The sequence below is a fragment of the Odocoileus virginianus genome, chromosome 3, assembly GCF_023699985.2.
Source record: "Odocoileus virginianus isolate 20LAN1187 ecotype Illinois chromosome 3, Ovbor_1.2, whole genome shotgun sequence".
Classification (NCBI taxonomy): domain Eukaryota; kingdom Metazoa; phylum Chordata; class Mammalia; order Artiodactyla; family Cervidae; genus Odocoileus; species Odocoileus virginianus.
In genome coordinates, this window is record NC_069676.1 from 55,516,887 (window position 1) to 55,532,692 (window position 15,806).

Genomic DNA, 15,806 nt, shown 5'->3' on the forward strand with positions numbered 1-15,806 from the left:
CTTCTCTAATAACTAGTGATGTTCAGCATCTTTTCATGTGCCTATTGGCCATCTGTGTGTCTTCTTTGGGGAAATGTCTATTCAGATCTCTCAGAAAGCTTAATTTTAAAGGAATATATTCTGACAAGTTCAGCAGAAAAGGGAGTGAGGCATGTTTCTGAGAAACAGGGAAGTTTAGTGAGAGAATTAGTATGGGGGAATTGACGGTATATAGGTGTAGGCGGCATAGAAGGAAAGGAGGAAGATGGGACACATCCTCGGAAAGGAGGCAGGGCTTGGCACAAGGAGTGGAGGTAGACAGAGACGATGGCCCTGGAGGTGGGACCAGGGCTGAAGAAGCCAAGGAGGAAGCCGGTAGCTCTTGGATCCATTCTCACTTTCTTTAATCCTTTCTTTGCATCAGTTAATCTTAAAATATTATTTTGCAGAGAGAGGCAATTTTAGGCTCCTGATAATGTTGGAATCCTCAAAATAGACACATCGAAATAGACATTCTATTTAGTTTGAGAAATTTTAGAGCTATGGTAGTCCAATTTGGTTTTAAGAAAAGTAAGTTTGGGAATTTCCCTAGTGGTCCAGTGGCTAAGACTCTGCACCCTCCATGTAAGGGATCCAGGTTCCGATCCCTGGTCAGGGCACTAGATCCCACATGTCACATGAAGATCGAAAATTCTGTGTGCTGTAAATAAGACCAAGTATAGCCAAATAAATAAATATATTTAAAAAAAAAGAAAAGTAAGTTTGGGTATTTTAAAAGTTCCTCTTAATGGCCACTGATATTCTAAATTGCCTTTGGTTAGGTTGGTCCATTTAGTTAGAAACATGCATGAAGAAAGACTATGGTTTTTAAACATAAAATCAGCTCAAATCCCTGAAGGGAGAGTGCCTACAAAATGCTAAGACAATTGAGGTCTGCTTCTCAGAGGTTCTCTAGGGTAACAGAATAATTTTTAAACCACCTAAACAGCTTACAGCTCAAACAGTGCAAATCTCTCTCACATCCTGTAGGCCTAATACTAGCCATTTCTAAGTAACAGTCTGGTCCTAGAGGGACCTAGCTCAAGGCTTCTCAGCTCAGTTTGCATACAATAGCTCTTGTTCCAAAAAAAAAAAAAGGCACAAAGTCCAAACCAGTCCAACTGGGACAATCTAGTTTCAAATCAGATTGAAGTGCCATGACCACTTCCATATAGAAGAGGACCTTAACTAGAAAAGATAAAACCTGAAAATAGATCTAAAAAAGAATCTAGAGAACTTCAAAATGCAAACTTCAAAATGTCTCTCTTGATCCTAGAGAGACATCCTTTAAACTCCGGGGTCAGGGAGGAAAGCTGTGAGTAACGGTGGGCTCAGTGTGGGTGCTACACTTGTTTCTCACCAGCCCTGGAATTATCGGGGGTCTTCTCTAAATTCCTGTATGTGCCACCAACATGTTGTCCTAAAATAGACTGCTAGCTATTTCTCCAGCCACAAAATGGGTTTACTGGGGATTAGAATTGCAATTTGGGGTCTGCATCCATGGCTAGCAAGCCACATGCAAGTCCCCCCACAGCAAGGAGAGGGGAACTCTTTGATAGAGGGGGAAAGGAGGTTGGGGGGCTGTAGTAAGCAGAGGCCATGGCTTTTCACTGACTGAGTTGTTGCTGGGAAAGAAGTCTTCTCTGTTAGGCTCTGCTATTGTTTCAGGGTATGAGAGCTCCACCTTCTGGTCTCCCAGTTCAGTTCAGTCAGTCAGTCCTGTCCAGCTCTTTGCATCCCCATGGACTGCAGCATGCCAGGCTTTCCTGTCCATCACCAACTCCCAGAGCTTGCTCAAACTCATGTCCATTGAGCCGGTGATGGCATCCAACCATCTCATCCTCTGTCGTCCCCTTCTCCTCCTGCCTTCAATCTTTCCCAGCATCAAGATCTTTTCCAATGAGTCAGTTCTTCCCATCAGGTGGCCAAAATATTGGAGCTTCAGCTTTAGCATCAATCCTTCCAATGAATATTCAGGACTGATTTCCTTTAGGATTGACTGGTTTGATCTCCTTGCAGTTCAAGGAACTCTCAAGAGTCTTTTCCAACACCACTGTTCAAAAGCATCAATTCTTTGGTGCTCAGCTTTCTTTATGGTCCAACTCTCACATCCATACATGACTACTGGAAAAACCATACTCCATTTATTTGAGGTTTTGAAAGTGAAAGTGAAACTCGCTCAGTCCTATCAACTCTTTGTGACCCCATGGACTATACAGTAAATGGAATTCTCCAGGCCAGAATACTGGAGTGGGTAGCCTTTCCCTTCTCTAGGGGATCTTCCCAACCCAGGGATTGAACCCAGGTCTCCTGCATTGCAAGCAGATTCTTTACCAGCTGAGCCACCAGGGAAACCTGAGAATACTGGAGTGGGTAGCCTATCCCTTCTCCAGTGGATCTTCCCAACCCAGGAATCAAACCAGGGTCTCCTGTATTGCAAGTGGATTCTTCACCAGTTGAGCTATTAGGGAAGCCCAATTGAGGTTTTAGTTTATTAATTTTTTACATTTTTGATACATAAGAGTTGTATGCCTTAGGCTGATGCCTTAGACTTTGTTAGATATCCCTAATATTTAGCAGGGGCTTCCTTGGTGGCTCACTGGTAAAGAATCCACCTGCCAATGCAGGAGATGCAGGTTTGATCCCTGGGTAAGGAAGATCCCCTGGAAAAGGAAATGGCAACCCACTCCATGTTCTTGCCTGGAGAATCCCATGGACAGAGGAGCCTGGTGGGCTACACAGTCCATGGGATTGCGACTTAGGACTGAATAGCAACAATACTTAGTAGATTTGCTGTTATCACTAATAATAGACACAAGAGGGTGCTAAAAGATCTTGCTTCTGGTTCTTTAGGCCCAAGTGTAGAACAGTCATGGTCTCTTTCCTTTAATGCAATTTCCATTTTCAGAAAAGAATCTTAATAACAAAACAGGAAAATTTTAAGAGAAAGAATGAAAATACAGCATAATATCAAATGTTTAGATTTTAAGGTTAACTGAGGTATAGTCCCAGTGTTGCTGATGATTTAGTACCATTTTAGATGAATGTAATAGAATTTCATTTGCTAGAAAAACACGTGATACTTCCTTTTCTTCCTTCCTACTTCCCTCCATCCCCCCTCCTTGCTTCCTTGCAGGGACACTTTGATAAATGTAATCTTTTCCATTTTGAAAAAGTAAACAAAATATAAGCAGAACTGTTCTTGCAGTGGAGATAGGATGCTGTCTGCTATTTGGTCCTTTATAGAAGAAAGTTCACTAATTCCTATTCTAGATGCTCATAATGACTCACAGGGACTAAGGAAAATATATTAAAATTTTGACTGCTATTTTAAAAGTCTAATTATTTAGAAACTTTTTGTGGTATATTCGGATTGAATATGCTTTGGGCTTCCCGGGTGTTTCAGCAGTAAAGAATACACCTGTCAATGCAGGCGAGATGTGGGTGTGATCCATGGGTCGGGAAGATCCCCTGGAGGAGGAAATGGAAACCCACTCCAGTATTCTTGCCTAGGAAATCCTGTGGACAGAGGAGCCTGGCGGGCTGCAAAAAGTCGGACACGATTTAGCGACTAAACAACAAAAGCAGGCTTTTTGTTGTTGTTCAGTTGCTCAGTCATGTCTGACTCTGCAACCCCATGGACTGCAGCATGCCAGGCTTCCCTGTCCCTCATTATCTCCTGCAGCTTGCTCAAACTCATTGGTGATGCCATCCAACCATCTCATCCTCTGTCACCCCTTCTCCTGCTTTCAATCTTTCTCAGCATCAGGGTCTTTTCTAATAAGTCGTCTTGTCATATCAGGTGGCCAGAGTATTGGAGCTTCATCTTCATCATCAGTCTTTACAATGAATATTCAGGACTGATTTCCTTTAGGATTGACTGGTTTGATCTCCTTGCAGTCCAAGGGACTCTCAGAGTCTTATCCAGCATCACAGTTCAAAAGCATCAATTCTTTGGTACTCAGCCTTCTTTATGGCCCAGTTCTCATATCTGTACATGACTACTGAAAAAACCATAGCTTTGACTATAAGACCTTTGTTGGCAAAGTAATATCTCTGCTTTTTAATATGCTGTCTTGATTTGTTATAGCTTTTCTTCCAAGGAGCAAAAGTGTCTTTTAATTTTATGGCTGCAGTCACCGTCTGTAGTGACTTTGGAGTCCAAGAAAATAAAGTCTGCCACTGTTTCCATTGTTTATCCATCTATTTGCCATGAAGTAACGGGATCAGATGGAGAAGGCAATGGCACTCCACTCCAGTACTCTTGCCTGGAAAATCCCATGGACAGAGGAGCCTGGTGGGCTGCAGTCCATGGGGTTGCGAAGAGTCAGACACGACTGAAGCGACTTAGCAGCAGCAACGGGATCGGATGCCATGATCTTAGTCTTTTGAATGGTGAGTTTTAAGCCAGCTTTTTCACTCTCCTCTTTGACGTTTAAGAAGCTCTTTTGTTTCTCCTCGCTTCTGCCTTAAGGGTGGTGTTATCTGCATATCTGAGGTTATTGATATTTGTCCCCACAATCTTGTGCCTAGCTTGTGTTTCATCCAGCCTGGCATTTCACATAAAGTACTCTGCATTTAAGTTAAATAGCAGGGTGACAATATACAGCCTTGTGGTATTCCTTTCCTGGTTTGAAACCAGTCCATTGTGCCATGTCCAGTTCTAATTGTTGCTTCTTGACCTGCATACAGGTTTCTCGGGAGGCAGGTAAAATGGTTTTGCATTCCCATCTCTTTACGAATTGTTCTGTTTGTTGTAATCCACACAGTCAAAGGCTTTAGTGTAGTCAAAGAAGCAGAAGTAGATGTTTTTCTGGATTCTCTTGTTTTTTTCTATGATCTAACGGATGTTGGCAATTTGGTCTCTGGTCCCTCTGCCTTTTCTAAATCCAGCTTGAACGTCTGGAAGTTCTCGGTTCACTTACAATTGAAGTCTGAAATAAAGTGAAAGTGAAAGTTGCTCAGTCATGTCCTACTCTCTGTGACCCCAAGGACTGCAGCCTGCCAGGCTCTTCTGTCCATGGAATTCTCCAGGCTAGAATACCGGAGTGGGTAGCCTTTCCCTTCTCTAGAGGATCTTCCCAACCCAGGGATAGAACCCAGGTCCTCCCGCATTGCAGGCAGATTCTTTACCAGCTGAGCTACTGTTTAAGCCTCTTGGTGAGTTTTGAGCATTACTTTGCTAGCCTGTGAGATGAATGCAATTGTGCGGTAGTTTGAATATTCTTTGGCATTGCCTTTCTTTGGGTTTGGAATGAAAACTGACCTTTTCCAGTCCTGTGGCCATTGCTGAGCTTTCCAAATATGCTGGCATATTGAGTGTAGCACTTTAACAGAATCATCTTTTAGGATTTGAAATAGCTCATCTGGAATTCTATCACCTCCACTAGCTTTGTTCATAGTGATGTTTCCTAAGGCCTACGTGACTTCACACTTCAGGATATCTGGCTTAGATGAGTGATCACACCATTGTGGTTATCTGGGTTTTGAATATCTTTTTGTCTAGTTCTTCTGTGTATTCTTGCCACCTCTTCTTAATATCTTCTGCTTCTGTTAGGTCCATACCATTTCTGTCCTTTATTGTGCCCATCTTTGCATGAAATGTTGCCTTGGTATCTCTAATTTTCTTGAAGAGATCTCTAGTATTTCCCATTCTATTGTTTTCCTCTATGTCTTTGCACTGATCCACTTCAGAAGGCTTTCTCATCTCTCCTGGCTGTTCTTTGGAACTCTGCATTCAGGTGGGTATATCTTTCCTTTTCTCCTTTGCTTTTCACTTCTCTTCTTTTCACAGCTATTTGTAAGGCCTCCTCAGACAACCATTGTGCATTTTTGCATTCCTTTTTTTCGGGGATGTTTTTCTATCACTGCTTCCTGTACAATGTTATGAACCTCCATCCAGGTACTCTCTATCAGATATAATCCCTTGATTTTTTTTTTTCCCACTTTCACTGTTTAATTGTAAGGGATTTGATTTAGGTCATACCTGAATGGCCCAGTACTTTTCCTTACTTTCTTCAATCTAAGTCTGAATTTGGCAATAAGGAGTCCATGATCTGAGCCACAGTCAGTTCCTGGTCTTGTTTTTGCTGACTGTATAGAGCTTCTCCATCTTTGGCTGCAAAGTATATAATCAATCGGATTTTGGTATTGACCATCTTGTGATGTCCATGTGTGGAGTCATCATTTGTCTTGTTGGAAGAGGGTGTTTGCTGTGACCACTGTGTTCTCTTTGCAAAACTCTGTTAACCTTTGCCTGACTTCATTTTTTCACTCTAAGGCCAAACTTGCCTGTTACTTCACGTGTCTCTTGACTTCCTACTTTTGCCTCCGGTCCCTATGATGAAATGGACATCTTTATGAATAAATAAAATAGACATAATTTCACATGCATCTGTAGAAATGTTTTTCTGATCGCAGTGCATAATCAAATATTTTTAGAAACCACTCTAGTTTAACTGTATTATTTTACATATGGGAAGAATAAAATCCAGAGTGTTAAATGATTGTTAAAGGTCCCAGAGAAAGCTACTGGCAGATCAGCTACAGACTCCTGCCCCTTTCACTCTATCATTTTGCAAACATGCCCACCCTATCTTTTGCTGTCCTCCAGCTTGAGGTTTCTGAAGTAGGGGCTCTCCTGTGCTGACTTCACATTCTCTTTATCACTAAGTCTACTGTGGTGTTATACATTCACACGCCTTTTTCCTCACCTTATGAACTTCGATACGCCCTGGTCATGTGAGTGCTCTTTGAGCTCTAGCGAAGTTGAGGCATACCCTGAATTAATCCCAAATGTCTTCCCTGAGCTTGTAAATATCTGGCAGACAGATAAGTAGAAATCTGTGCACGTACTGCATGGTACACCTATCCTTCGCTTTAGGAATGTGGTGTCAGAAACAAGATCAGAAAAGTTTCTGTAGTTGACTTTGGACTTCCCTAGTTGTGATGACACAGCTTATTTAGGAAAGTCACAAGTCAAGAGGGACACATGAAGAGATTGTACACATTCAAAAGTAGGTCCAGGATGACAAAAAATAAGAAACCTTGTGTCTGTAAAGAAGAGTAGAAGGAACTTGGTGGTAACTTAGCTCAGGGATGACTCAGATGCTCAAGTAATTATCTTCAGGTATCTTAATGATTGCCCTGGGAAAGCAGGAGCTTTTAACTGTCTCGTAAGGCCACATCTAGGACCTATGGGTAGAATTTGCTGGCATTTAGGCTGGAGAAGGCAATGGCAACCCACTCCAGTCCTCTTGCCTGGAAAATCCCATGGGCAGAGGAGCCTGGTAGGCTGTAGTCCATGGGTTGCGAAGAGTCAGACACGACTGAGTGACTTCACTTTCACTTTTCACTTTCATGCATTGGAAAGGGAAATGACGACCCACTCCAGTGTTTTTGCCTGGAGAATACCAGGGATGGGGGAGCCTGGTGGGTTGCTGTCTATGAGGTCACACAGAGTCAGATACGACTGAAGCGACTTAGCAGCAGCAGCAGCAGCAGGCTTGAGTTCACTAGTTAGAGATGTCCAATGAATAGATGTTATTTAGACTTTGGCATTAGAGAGAGATGGGTATAATTCCTGGCTTCCCCTCTTATTGCCTACTTGACCCTGGGAATTATGGTTATGGGGGAGAGTACCATATTGCAACATTGTATATAGAGCCCTCTTTTTTTCCCCTCTTCTATGTGCCCTTGAACCTCATCCATCCACTGCCAGTTTATACTGTCAGGATTTAGAAATTCAAGGCTGCAAAAGTACTTTGAGAAAAAGGATTTTGAGTCTGGCTTTTAGAAGCAAAGGATGTCTGGAAGGAAGTAGAACACAAAGTATATGCTGTAACAGTTGGTTTGGAAATAGAGTGGGAGTCACATAGCACTGCCTCCTAATATCAAATAAAAATCCCATGGGCTAGAAGTTAGGGTGTGGAGGCAAGACAGTGTTGAGAGAGGAGATTGCTGAAGCCGAGCCTGTCTGGGGCTCACAGTACCCAAGGGAATGAGAGCGGGTTCTGTGGAATTGGCACTAAGGCCCATGAACTATCAATAGGGAGACATCATCTATCACAAGATGAGAGTCACATCATTAATGTACATCATGGGATGACATTAAGCATTTGAACCAGTGTCATAAGTCATCGATGCCATATGGTCCTTTTTATATTTTGTAAAGACTTCCTAATGAAACACTAGCAGAGTGCTAGTCAGTGTCCTCTGAGAATTACAGTTCTTTGGGACCAAAACCTTGCTCAGCTTTATTCTACTTTCCCTGTATGGAAACAACTTACCAGATACATTCTAAGATGTTGCTGAGATGACAGAAGGCCTTCTGAACACCTGTAGGAGGAGAGGTGGTATGGAAGGGAAGCCTCACATTGGTACCTTGGTAGGAATGAGCCGAGCTGGTTTGAGATCCTGTCTGCTCCTCCCCAGCTGCATTAAAAACAGCCCTTCCAGTTACATGTTAGCCATACTTTTACCGTTTCATGTTGTTACAGTTAACTTTCCTAGATCATTTTTAGTGTTGGCTTCCTAGGTGGTGCTAGTGGTAAAGAACCCACCAACCAACGCAGGAGAATCAAGAGATGAGGGTTCAATCCTGGGTTGGGAAGATCCCCTGGAGGAGGGCATGGCAACCCACTCCAGTATTCTTGCCTGGAGAATCCCATGGACAGAGGAACCTGGTGGGCTACAGTCCGTAGGGTCACAAAGAATCAGACACAACTTGAGCAACTTAGCATGCACAACTTATATCATCAATATTTGTTTTATAAGGTTGCTCTAAGATTAAATGAGATAATGCATAAAATATTAGCACATTGATTGTCTTAGGATATATTCAATAAATGGAAGCTGTGAGTATTATTCAAGGGGTGATGATATCATAATCCCTTTAAGTGTTTTTATGAAACTGAGTGACCACTTGGTGTTTATGTGGTAAAGGACATTAATATTTCTGAATGTGATAGTGGTCTCAGAGACTGATCTGTCCGTTTTTTTCCAGTGGTTTTCAACCTGCTGTGCATGGGCTAGTATAGACTGACTATATAGCATAGCCTGAATAGTGTTAAAAATTATGTAGGTCTGGGCCCAAGTTCAGATAATCTGATTTCGTAGATCTAGAGAAAGGCTCAAGATTCTGTGTTATTAACAAGATGCTTCTCTTTGGAGGTTCTAGGAGAGAATGCATTTCCTTGCCTTCTTCAGGTTGTAGCAAATACCCATATTCTTTTGTTCACAGCCCTACATCACTCCAACTTCCCCTTCCATTGACCTCTCTTTCTGACTCTGACACTCCTACCTTCTTATTATAAGGACCCTTATAATTACATTGGATCCTACAGGATATTCCAGGGTTATCTTTCTGTCTTAAAATTCTAAACTCAATTATATCTACAAAGTCTTCTTTGCTATATAGAGCAACATATTCACAGATTATAGGGATTAGAATGCAGGTATCTCTGGGGATCATTATTCTGAAAATCATAGAGGGTAAACTATTTTTTTTGACTGTCAGCTATAGGAGAAATCCCTGGAGACTTTCTTCATTCCCACCTGGTAAGTTTATGTTTTGGGGGAGTTTTTCTTCTAAACTACCAACCCCTCTAAGTATCTATTTCTTTGGTATACAGGAGGCTGATGTAGACTTGACAATTCTATATTTAGATCCACTCTACTGGTATGCAAAGTTCCAATATAAATATAGAAATTACTCTGGAGCAGCAGAATATCTTTACTTCTTTAGAGTGTTGGTTCCCACATTGGATAGAAATGCTTTGAGATCATCCTCGGGAAAGCTGGCCTCCTAAATCTTCAGGCAGAATTGGGATGTAGCCATGTAAGAACTTATGTGGCTAAAAGAGACCATAGATAATAATTCTGTAAGTTTGCCACTTCAGTCTCTTCAGTAGCAAACATGGCTCATTCACTGGTCTCTGCTTTCTTCAGTCGCCCCCAAAGAGTATAATAGCATTATTGATCTCTTCCTTTGTGAGCCACAGCATCTTAATGTGCTTTATACGATGTGTCTACATATGCTATGGTTTTTGATCACAGCGAAGGTGAAAGTTGCTCAGTCATGTCCGACTCTTTGCAACCCACCTGGACTGTATTGTCCATGGAATTCTCCAGGTCAGAATACTGGAGTAGGTAGCCTTTCCCTTTTCCAGAGGATCTTCCCAACCCAGAGATTGAAGCCCAGTCTCCCGCATTGCAGGTGGATTCTTTACCAGCTGTCATACAAAGATGCTCAAAAATGCAGACAGGTACTATTAATAAAAGATATGGTCAAAGTTATTCAACAGTAGTCCTACACATATAAAAACCCAGTTACAGAGTTTGTATAATACTTATATGTTAACTTTGACTTTGGTAGGGCTCAAAAAAAGCTGAGGAAATATGAATCACTGCTAGTGAATGATTTGTCTTGAGGATTACATTGAAATGCCGAACTCTTTATATTTGAGTTTTTTGTCTCAAAATACACTGCATTCATCAGTGTACCACCATTAACATGTTGGCAGGTAAACTGAATGTAACCCCAGAAGAAACTGAAAGGTGGATTGTAAATTTGTTTAGAAATGCAAAACTAGATGATAAGATTGATTCTGAACTAGGTCGTGTGGTTATGGGTAACAATGTAGTCTCACCCTGTCAGGGATTCAAAAGACCAAAAGTATTCCATTTAGAAGACAGATGTTGGCCATGGATATTGAGAAGAAATTTAAATAGGACTTCTAACTGAGCAATTCAGGACTCTGGCTTCTATTGAAGAACTGTGCAGAAAAAGTATAAAAGAAAACTTTAAAGCTGAAACAATGCAACCATTTTATAAAAGTGAAACATGTTGAAAGCAACATACTGAGTATAAATTTTGGAGAATTTGAATACAATTGTTTCATTAAAAAAAACTTGACAATTCTAGGATATTCTGGATGGGGATCAAACAAGCTTATGGGCCAGGGTATCAATGGCTTTCACTTCTGCTTGATTCCCAGTGTGCTGGATGCTAACTTCTGTCAAAGGAAGGACCTCATCATAGCTCCTCAGTACAGGCAGCATGTAAGACTTCATGTCTGAAGGCTGTAGCTTCTGTTCCTGGGCCCTGGTTACACATGGTCCTGCTCAGATGGACACTGGTCAGTTTTGGATGTTGACTCAGTGCTGTTCTTAAGGTCTCTCCAGCTATTTCTTCTCATTCTTTGTCCAACTGTCTTCTAAGTCTCTTTTATCTTTTTGTTTTCAGCCTTTGGAACCCATCTTTTGTCTTCAAGGTAAACTTTCTCTTATCATTTATATCATCACCATATCATATCTTCTTTCAAAACCTCATGCATCTATAGCTGAGGCATAATGTGTGGGTTGCTAAACTCCAAACCAGCAACTGACTCCCTTTGCTTTCTCTGCTTTCTTCTGTCACTTCATTTCATGGCAATGATGGAGAATGCTTAGCTGATTGAATGTGGGAAGAAATGAGGAATGAAGCAAAATTCTGGCAACAAATGCATATTAATTAACATTTCAAAATATTATCCATTTGCACGATTTTCAGTTTGTTCCAACACTGAAATTCAAAGGTACAATTTCCTAAGTTCAAGGCTAGTACCTGTTTCTACTAAACCTCGCCCTATTGTACTCACTGTCTTCATTTCAATAGCTTTTTCAACAACTTCAAGACCTTAGATTTCCAAATTGGCATATTTCCCCTTCACCAGGAGGGGACACCTCCCACTCTTTCTACATATCCACTCTCACTGTGGTGCGAGCATCCTGCTCTCCAGTTCCTGGGAAAGGCTAAGTAACAAGAAACCTGCACCACCCTCTGTTAAGCTGCCTGTCTACCTTTTCACAGTTTCAGCTGGCTGTATCTGACTCAGCTCTCTGTCTGCCAGGAAAAAACTTGTAGAAAACATTTCCTACTGCTTCTCTTCTCCCAAGGAGTACAGGATTAACACGCAGTACACCTGAGCATAGGGCAGCTCCTTTTCAGTTTGTTTGTCTGGTATTAAAAGGGGATGGGAACTAGCTTAAGGTCTGAAATGAGTTCCTTCCCACAGATACCTGCCCACCCTCTAATGCCCAGGTACACAGCAAGAATGTGGACTCTGCTGGCCGCTCAACTGGTCCAGCTTCCTTAATGCAAGTGGCTGCTTGTCTGACTCTGTCTCACCATTCCAGCTTTCCTTTCAATTTTATAATGAAGTAGTACAGAGAGGCAGCCAAGATTAGTGTGCAGGTTACTCTTGAGTTTGTATCCAAAGGAAAAAAAAAAGTGAATTGAGCTGCTCCTTACTAATTAGGTGACGTTGGGCAAGTTGTTTAAGTTCCTCAAGCTTCTATCTGCTCCTCTGTAAAATGATACTGAAGACACCTACATCATGGATTGCTAAAAGGATAAAAATAAACTAGGTAAAACACTTACATGCCTGGTACATGTTATTCCATAAATGGAAGTCATGGCTATATTTTGTGCTATTTAATAAAGATGTGCTGAGTCCTAATTATGAAAAATACCATGCTTGGTACTATGGAATTAGGGAGAGAAGGAGACATGGTCCCTGCAAAGGACTTTGAAGACTATTGGAAGAGAGAAAATATCAGAGTAAGCTAAGGGTGTGGGTGAAGGAGGAGTAAAGTTATGGGGGGAGAACCGAAAGGAGGTGAAGTTGGACCTAGGCAGCAGGGAGGAGGGTCCAGAGGGAAAACTTCATTGCAAAGGTATAGGAAAGTCCACCTTGACATTAAATTCCATTCTGTGGGCAATAGATTTTTCTCATGTTTCTGACATTCTCCTATTCAGTAGTGGTGTATAATGACCATAAGATGTACACCTATATTATTCTGTACTTTTTGGATACCTGTGGGTATCGCAGCTTCCCACTAGATATCTGGGTGGCTTAGACAGCAAAGAATCTGCCTGCAATGCAGGAGGCCTCGGTTCAACCTATGAGTCAGGAAGAACCCCTGCCTGGAGAAGGGAACAGCTACCCACTTCAGTATTCTTGCCTAGAGAATTCCATGGACAGAGGAAGCCCAGCAGGCTACAGTCCATGGAGACACAAAGAGTTGGACACGACTGAGTAATTAACAGTTACAGGTTAGTTAGGGGGTCTCTAGGAAAAGGAACAAAGAAGCATTTCTTCCTTCCTTATCCACCCCTCTTTCCCTTATATTACTGTGATCTTCTGGGCCATCTTTAGAAAGCTTAGATTTTTTTTTTTTTTCTGACTAGATGACAGTTCAATCACAGATAATCTTCTGGGCAGATTTTAGCCATCTCTAAAATTTAGAATGAAAATTAACTAAAGTGTATACATGCCAAACCAAATACACGTACGCATTCTCTACCCTCAATAAAGCAAACAGGTTGTCTGAATGCCTGACCAGATAGTCATCACATGTGTGGGCTGAATAGTACTTGCAGAATTGCCTGGGTCATTCTTCAGTTGACTAGCACACGTTACAAAATTCTCCTATTCCCCAACGTTGTAAGTATTATAATGAGAATCAGGGCACCTGTATTCTAGTCTAAGCCAGCGGTGATGACTGTGTAAAATCAGGCAAATTTTCTTGATTGATTTCTCAGCAAGCAAAATAGGTGAAATAACCCCTGCCAATGGCCCTGTGGAGCACAGTCGTGATTTTCTTTGCACAACCTGGTGCTTCTTATTTATAAAATGGTAAGAAATGATAATTTCTCCTTGAACCACTTCACCTGATTGCAGACTATAGAAAGGAAAATACTGTGCATACACACCACATCTTTATCTATTCGTCTGCCAACGGACATCTAGGTTGTTTTCTGTGTCTTGACTACTGTGAATGGTGCTGCTATGAATGCAGAAATTAGAGTTTCTTTTGGATGTATGCCCAGGAATGGGATTGCTGGATCATATGGTAATTCTTTTATTTTATTTTATTGTTATTTAATTTATTTTTAATTGGAGGATAGTTGCTTTACTGGTAATTCTATTTTTAGTTTTCTGCGGAACCACCATATTGTTTTCCATAGGGGCTACACCACTTTGCATTCCCACCAACAGGGTAGGAGGGTTCCCTTTTCTTCACACCCTCTCCAGCATTTGTTGTTTGTAGACTTTTTAATGATAGCCATCATTTGCTGTAGAGTAATAATTAACACAGCATGGTAAATCAACTATGCTTTAAAAAAGAAAGGATCACATTTGGCAGCTTTGTCTCTGAGGTTGGTTTTTAAGTGTCTAAGAAGATTATGTTCCCATTAAGATTTCTATAGGTTGGTCATTTCCTGTTTTTCCAAACTTGCAGGACAGGTTTTCTGGGTGTCTGATTTCCCTCCTATTTTGGTCCCAGACTCTAGGCTGGTGAATTTGTTATCATTACCAGGTATACATCTATCAGATCATTCATCAGCCTCGGGTTTTGCAGTTGTAGTCGACAGACAATAGGAAACAGTGTCTTCTGAGTTTCTCGGAACCAGGCATTTGTAAATATGATCATCACATTTCAGTGTTCTTAAATCATCCAATGACTTCTCCTCATACTTGGAATAAAACCCAGATTTGTTACCAGAGACTGCCCACGCTCACTTGCTGTCACACTGGCCTACTTTGGACAGCGCTGATTGTGATGCAGTCGCAGGGGCCTTCTCTCTCTCCTCTTCGTACATGCCAAACCCATTCCTGCCCCAGGGCTTTGGCACCTCCTCTTTCCTCTCTCTTCAGTGCTCTTCCCTGAGATCTCTGCATGGCTGGCTCTCACTCCTTCTTCCCTATTCCCTCTCCTATTTTCCCTTCCCTTTCCTATTCTCAACACAAATCTCACTTCTGCAAGAAGGCCTTTGCTGATCTTGCTATCTAAGGTCCAGCCCTGCTTCACCCCAACTACCATCTCATTTCTTTAGAGCTCTTGTCACAATCTGCTATTGATTTACGCATTGTTTCATTCACTGTTTACTCTGTATCTTCTCAGTAGAATGGAACCTATTTAGTGATATTCCAAATGTTCAACAACCAGTGTCACATGGCATTAATCAATCAGGATTGACACTGGCCAAAGTCTTGGAACAGGGTTCAGAGAGCCCCCTTGACCTTTAAGTTGTTGGGGAGGCCCAAGAGTCCAGAGGGAAGGGTTGGAGTAAATAAGCCGCGCAGGTTAATTACGGGACTCAAGAAAATGTCTATGTACCCATTGTTGTGGAAATATTTCAGCATCTTAGTGATCAGTATGACCATTAGTTTGTACTAGTTGAATATCCACCCTACTTGTCTTCTATATTCAACACTGTATCCCAGGCCTGGAGCAGTGACTAGAATATAGCAACCCTTACATGGTGACTTACTTGACTAGCAAGTGCGGTCCGCAACACTAAGTTGATGTTTTCTAGAAGAGCTATAAGGTAGCCTGGGCTCAAAGGTCACTCATAGGATTAAATAATGGTGTATTTAGGCCATGCAGCCTAATTTTTTTCTTTTAATGACCACACTGTGTGGTGTTTGGGATCTTAAGTTCCCTGACCAAGATCAAACCTGTGTCCCCTGCAGTGGAAGCATGGATGGCTTCAACTGGACCACTGGGGAAGTCCATATGGTCTGCATTAGTGGTAACTAATGTCTTGAACTCTTTATTGTTTACACAATTTACGTGTCAATTGTCTCATTTTGTCCTCTCAACCATGCTAAGAGGTTGGTGTGACAAGACATTATATTCATTTCTCAACTGAATAAACTCAGGCTCCTATAAATCAAGTGGTAGCCAGGGGGTGGGCAGAGCTGTGAAACAGTTCCTGTCTTCTGGGCTGGGACCGTGTT

At 41.7% G+C, this 15,806-nt stretch overlaps 1 pseudogene; it reads left to right on the forward strand.

Moving 5' to 3' along the window:
- Positions 1–306: 306 nt before the first annotated feature.
- On the forward strand, positions 307–10,749 carry LOC110135896 (eukaryotic translation initiation factor 3 subunit E pseudogene; annotated as a pseudogene).
- Positions 10,750–15,806: the final 5,057 nt, after the last annotated feature.